The 6,759-nt window shown below is 42.0% G+C and overlaps 1 pseudogene across 1 annotated transcript in view; it reads left to right on the top strand.

Moving 5' to 3' along the window:
- LOC118241459 (NACHT, LRR and PYD domains-containing protein 3-like) overlaps positions 1 to 6,759 on the top strand; it is a 53,231-nt pseudogene extending 46,472 nt beyond the window's left edge. The window contains exons 12-13 of the transcript XR_014122873.1: positions 4,028 to 4,074; positions 4,383 to 6,759. The product of XR_014122873.1 is annotated as an NACHT, LRR and PYD domains-containing protein 3-like (transcript). The remainder of the gene's footprint in view (positions 1 to 4,027; positions 4,075 to 4,382) is intronic.

The raw sequence follows: 6,759 nt of genomic DNA, 5'->3' as shown, positions 1-6,759 counted from the left end.
AGACAGGGAGAGAGAGACAGAACTATTATCTGTTTGTGAGACAGAGAGAGAGACAACTATTATCTGTGTGTGAGAGACAGAACTATTATCTGTGTGTGAGACAGAGAGAGAGAGAGAGTCAGAACTATTATCTGTGTGTATGTGAGAGAGAGAGAGACTGAAAAATGATCTGTGTGAGACAGAGAGAGAGAGAGAGAGACAGAACTATTATCTGTTTGTGAGACCGAGAGAGAGAGAGAGAGAGCGAGAGAGAGAGAGCCATTATCTGTGAGACAGAGAGAGATAGAACTATTATTTGTGTGTGAGACAGAGAGAGAGACATTATTATCTGTGTGTGAGACAGAGAGACAGAACTATTATCTGTGTGCATGTGAGAGAGAGAGAGAGAGAGAGAGAGACAGACAGAACTATTATCTGTGTGTATGTGAGAGAGAGACAGAAATATTATGTGTGTGAGACCGAGAGAGAGACAGAACTATTATCTGTTTGAGACCGAGAGAGAGAGAGAGAACTATTATCCATGTGTGAGACAGAGAGAGAGAGACATAACTATTATCTTTGTGTGAGAGAGAAAGAGACAGAACTATTATCTTTGTGTGAGACCGAGAGAGAGACAGAACTATTATCTGTGTGAGACCGAGAGAGAGAGACAGAACTATTATCTGTGTGAGACCGAGAGAGAGAGACAGAACTATTAAGTGTGAGACCGAGAGAGAGAGGGAGAGAGAGAGGGAGAACTATTATCTGTGTGTGTGAGCGAGAGAGAGAGAGAGAGAGAGAACTATTATCTGTGTGTGTGAGAGAGAGAGAGAGAGAACTATTATCTGTGTGTGAGACAGAGACATACAGAACTATTATCTGTGTGAGAGAGAGAGAGAGAGAGAGAGAGAGAGAAAACTATTATCTGTGTGAGACAGAGACATACAGAACTATTATCTGTGTGAGAGAGAGAAAGAGACAGAACTGTTATCCATGTGAGAGAGAGAGAGAACTATTATCTGTGTGTGAGAGAGAGACAGAAATATTATCTGTGTGTGAGACCGAGAGAGAGACAGAACTATTATCTGTGTGAGACCGAGAGAGAGAGAGAGAGAGAGAGAGAGAGCTATTATCTGTGTGTGTGTGAAAGAGAGAGACAGAACTATTATCTGTGTGAGAGAGAGAGAGACAGAACTATTATCTGTGTGTTAGACAGAGAGAGAGAGAGAGAGAGAGACAGACAGAACTATTATCTGTGTGTGAGACCAAGAGAGAGAGAGAGAGAGAGAGAGAGACAGAACTATTACCTGTGTGTGAGACAGAGAGAGAGACAACCATTTTCTGTGTGTGTGAGAGAGAGACAGATCTATTATCTATGTGTGAGAGAGAGACAGAACTATTATCTGTGTGTGTGAGAGAGAGAGACAGAACTATTATCTGTGTGTCAGACAGAGAGAGAGATAGAACTATTATGTGTGTGTGAGAACGAGAGAGAGACATAACTATTATCTGTGTGAGACCGAGAGAGAGACATAACTATTATCTGTGTGAGACCGAGAGAGAGAGACAGAACTATTAAGTGTGAGACAGAGAGAGAGAGGGAGAGAGAGAGAGAACTATTATCTGTGTGTGTGAGAGAGAGAGAGAGAGAGATAACTATTATCTGTGTGTGAGACAGAGAGAGACAGACAGAACTATTATCTGTGTGAGAGAGAGAAAGAGACAGAACTGTTATCTGTTTGTGAGACCGAGAGAGAGAGAGAGAGAGCGAGAGAGAGAGAGCCATTATCTGTGAGACAGAGAGAGATAGAACTATTATTTGTGTGTGAGACAGAGAGAGAGACATTATTATCTGTGTGTGAGACAGAGAGACAGAACTATTATCTGTGTGCATGTGAGAGAGAGAGAGAGAGAGAGAGAGAGAGAGAGAGACAGACAGAACTATTATCTGTGTGTATGTGAGAGAGAGACAGAAATATTATGTGTGTGAGACCGAGAGAGAGACAGAACTATTATCTGTTTGAGACCGAGAGAGAGAGAGAGAACTATTATCCATGTGTGAGACAGAGAGAGAGAGACATAACTATTATCTTTGTGTGAGAGAGAAAGAGACAGAACTATTATCTTTGTGTGAGACCGAGAGAGAGACAGAACTATTATCTGTGTGAGACCGAGAGAGAGAGACAGAACTATTATCTGTGTGAGACCGAGAGAGAGAGACAGAACTATTAAGTGTGAGACAGAGAGAGAGAGGGAGAGAGAGAGGGAGAACTATTATCTGTGTGTGTGAGCGAGAGAGAGAGAGAGAGAGAGAGAACTATTATCTGTGTGTGTGAGAGAGAGAGAGAGAGAACTATTATCTGTGTGTGAGACAGAGACATACAGAACTATTATCTGTGTGAGAGAGAGAGAGAGAGAGAGAGAAAACTATTATCTGTGTGAGACAGAGACATACAGAACTATTATCTGTGTGAGAGAGAGAAAGAGACAGAACTGTTATCCATGTGAGAGAGAGAGAGAACTATTATCTGTGTGTGAGAGAGAGACAGAAATATTATCTGTGTGTGAGACCGAGAGAGAGACAGAACTATTATCTGTGTGAGACCGAGAGAGAGAGAGAGAGAGAGAGAGAGAGCTATTATCTGTGTGTGTGTGAAAGAGAGAGACAGAACTATTATCTGTGTGAGAGAGAGAGAGACAGAACTATTATCTGTGTGTTAGACAGAGAGAGAGAGAGAGAGAGAGAGACAGACAGAACTATTATCTGTGTGTGAGACCGAGAGAGAGAGAGAGAGAGAGAGAGACAGAACTATTACCTGTGTGTGAGACAGAGAGAGAGACAACCATTTTCTGTGTGTGTGAGAGAGAGACAGATCTATTATCTATGTGTGAGAGAGAGACAGAACTATTATCTGTGTGTGTGAGAGAGAGAGACAGAACTATTATCTGTGTGTCAGACAGAGAGAGAGATAGAACTATTATGTGTGTGTGAGAACGAGAGAGAGACATAACTATTATCTGTGTGTGAGACAGAGAGAGACAGACAGAACTATTATCTGTGTGTGAGACAGACATACAGAACTATTATCTGTGTGAGAGAGAGAAAGAGACAGAACTGTTATCCGTGTGAGAGAGAGAGAGAACTATTATCTGTGTGTGTGAGAGAGAGACAGAAGTATTATCTGTGTGTGAGAGAGAGAGACAGAAGTATTATCTGTGTGTGATACAGAGAGAGGCAGAACTATTATCTGTGTGAGACCAAGAGAGAGACAGATCTATTATCTGTGTGTATGTGAGAGAGAGAGACAGAAATATTATCTGTGTGTGAGACCGAGAGAGAGACAGAACTATTATCTGTGTGAGACCAAGAGAGAGAGAGAGAGAGAACTATTATCTGTTTGTATGTTAGAGAGAGAGACAGAACTATTATCTGTGTGTGAGACAGAGAGAGAGACAGAACTATTATCTGTGTGTTAGACAGAGAGAGAGAAAGAGACAGACAGAACTATTATCTGTGTGTGAGACAGAGAGAGAGACAGAACTATTATCTGTGTATATGTGAGAGAGAGAGAGATAGAAATATTATCTGTGTGTGAGACCGAGAGAGAGAGAGAGACAGAACTATTATCTGTGTGTGAGACAGAGAGAGAGACAACTATTATCTGTGTGTGTGAGAGAGAGACAGATCTATTATCTATGTGTGAGAGAGAGACAGAACTATTATTTGTGTGTGTGAGAGAGAGAGACAGAACTATTATCTGTGTGTGAGACAGAGAGAGAGTCAGAACTATTATCTGTTTGTGAGACAGAGAGAGAGTCAGAACTATTATCTGTGTGTATATGTGAGGCAGAGACAGAACTATTATCACTGTGAGACCGAGAGAAAGAGAGAGAGAGAGAGAACTATTATCTGTGTGTGTGGGTGAGAGAGAGAGAGACAGAACTATTATCTGTGTGTGAGACAGAGAGAGAGCGAGAGACAGAACTATTATCTGTGTGTATGTGAGAGAGAGAGAGAACTACTATCTGTTTGTGTGTGTTTCTTTAGGGTGGAGCACGCAGGGGAGATCAGAATCAAACGAGGAATAAGAAAATGTAAGCAGTAAATATAATGTACACTCACACACACTCACACTCACACACACACACACTCACACACACACACACTCACACACACACACACTCACACACACACACACTCACACACACACACACACACACACACACACACTCACACACACACACACTCACACACACACACACACACTCACACACACACACACTCACACACACACACACACACTCACACACACACACACTCACACACACACTCACACACACACACACTCACACACACACACAGTATTTGTGATCTCTCCTCTAATGTGTCTTCTTGTGTGCAGATGCATGTGATCTCACACTGGACCCAAACACAGCACACACACGTCTCTCTCTGTCTGAGGGGAACAGAAAGGTGACGTGTGTGAAGGAGCAACAACCGTATCCTGATCATCCAGAGAGATTTGATGTCTGGAAGCAGGTTGCGTGTAGAGAGAGTCTGACTGGACGCTCTTACTGGGAGGTTGAGTGCAGTGGGAGGAAGGCTGGTATATCAGTGACATATAAAGGAGTCAGCAGGAAAGGAGCCAGTGATGACTGTTGGTTTGGACGTAATCTAAAGTCCTGGAGTCTGAACTGCTCTGATAACAGTTACACTGTCTGGCACAATAATAAGAAGAGAACTACCATCTCTGCCCCCTCCAGCTCAAACAGAGTAGGAGTGTATCTGGACTGGCCCGCCGGCACTCTGTCCTTCTACAGCGTCTCCTCTCACACACACACACTCACACACTTACACACACTCCACTCCACATTCACTGAGCCCCTCTATGCAGGGTTTTGGGTTTATTATAACTCCTCAGTGTGTGTGTGTGAGCTAGAATAGCCTCCTGTGTCCTGGAGGAACACCTGAGTCTGCAGGGAAACACACAACTGGTGAACATCATAATACACACATGCCTGCTGAGTATAAAATACACACACACACACACACACACACACACTACACCTTTGTGTGTGTGTGTCTCCCTCTCTCTCACACAGACACACACAAACACACAAAACACCTTTCTCTCGCTCTCACACACACAAACACACACACACAAACACACACACACAAACACACACACACAAACACACACACACAAACACACACACACAAACACACACACACAAACACACACACACAAACACACACACACAAACACACACACACAAACACACGCTACACCTCTCTCTTGCACGCCTGCACACACACACACTACACCCTTGTGTCACACACACACACACACACACACACACACACACACACACACACAATACCACAAAATACACCTGTCTCTCTCTGTCACACACACACGCACAAACACACACCTCTCACACACACAAACACACAGTACATCTCTCTGTGACACACACACACACACTACAAGTCTCTTACGCAAACGTATGCACACACACACAAAACACCTCTCTCTCTTTCTCTCTCACACACACCATTACACACACAAGTCTCTCACGCAAACGTACGCACACACACACACACACACACACACACACACACACACACACACACACACTACCTCTCTCTCTCTCTCCCTCTCACACACACACACACCTCTCTCTCACACACACTCTTACACACACTACACTTCTTTCTCACACATACACGCTACACATCTCTCTCTGTCATTCACTCTATACCTCTCACTCTTTTACACACACACACACACACACACACACACACACACACATACACACACACATACACACACATACAATAAATGATGCTCAAATAAAGGACTGAGCTGCAGTTGATTTCTGTACATATGACATAAATACTGTTCTACAAGTTACACATGCTGTGGAATCATAACCTCACTGTGTTAAACTCTGTACAAATCTACACATTAAAGGTGGAAATCTTTGGAAACTGAAAGGTTTCTCATTCTGTTTTCTGTGTTGGAGTGATACAGATGTTGTACACAGTAGTATGAGTGTAATGTATTATGATAGTTACCCTCCACCACAGTGTGTTCATATGGACTCTTGTGTTTAAGATGCATGTGTGTCTGTGTGTGTGTGTGTGTGTGTGTGTGTGTGTGTGTGTGTGTGTGTGTGTGTGTGTGTGTGTGTGTAAATTAACATACAGGAATTGTTTGGTTAAACTTTACTGATGATGTGATTTAATGAGTAATGTTTAACATGGAAATAGTGTTATTTAGTGAGGACCTGCAGAGAAAGAGAAATTTATTGTAAGTATTTAAGATGAAATATTGTTCTTATAATATGTTACTAGAGTTTAAGTATAATGTTTATCTAGCCAGGAAAGTCTGTATATTTGATTGAAGTAGGTAAAACAAAAGTAGATTAAGAGAAAAATAACTTACCTGTGATTATTTTTGTGGAGAGGCTTCCATGTTGTTTTGGAGGGAAAAGAAACCATAGTGTGTTAAAGGGGACTTTTATGGGGAATATGCCTGCCCAAAGACAGGAAGTGACATCACCTCATTTGCTGTTTTTCCTTATTTAAGTTTTTAAGGGAAAATTCAAGAGTGATGTTTTGAAGTTGATTGATATTGGAGAATTTATGATTGCTGGACTTTTATTTTTGTAAATGCTAAACTTTCCTTTTTTTAACATTTTTGTATGTTTTTGATGGGATGTGGTTTTTCTTTTGCACTGGAGCACTGGGAGCCAATAAAAACCTTTTCTTTTGTA

Source organism: Electrophorus electricus, chromosome 1, assembly GCF_041902795.1.
Source record: "Electrophorus electricus isolate QZ-2024a chromosome 1, ASM4190279v1, whole genome shotgun sequence".
Lineage (NCBI taxonomy): Eukaryota > Metazoa > Chordata > Actinopteri > Gymnotiformes > Gymnotidae > Electrophorus > Electrophorus electricus.
This window is presented reverse-complemented; position numbering and strand designations above follow the sequence as displayed.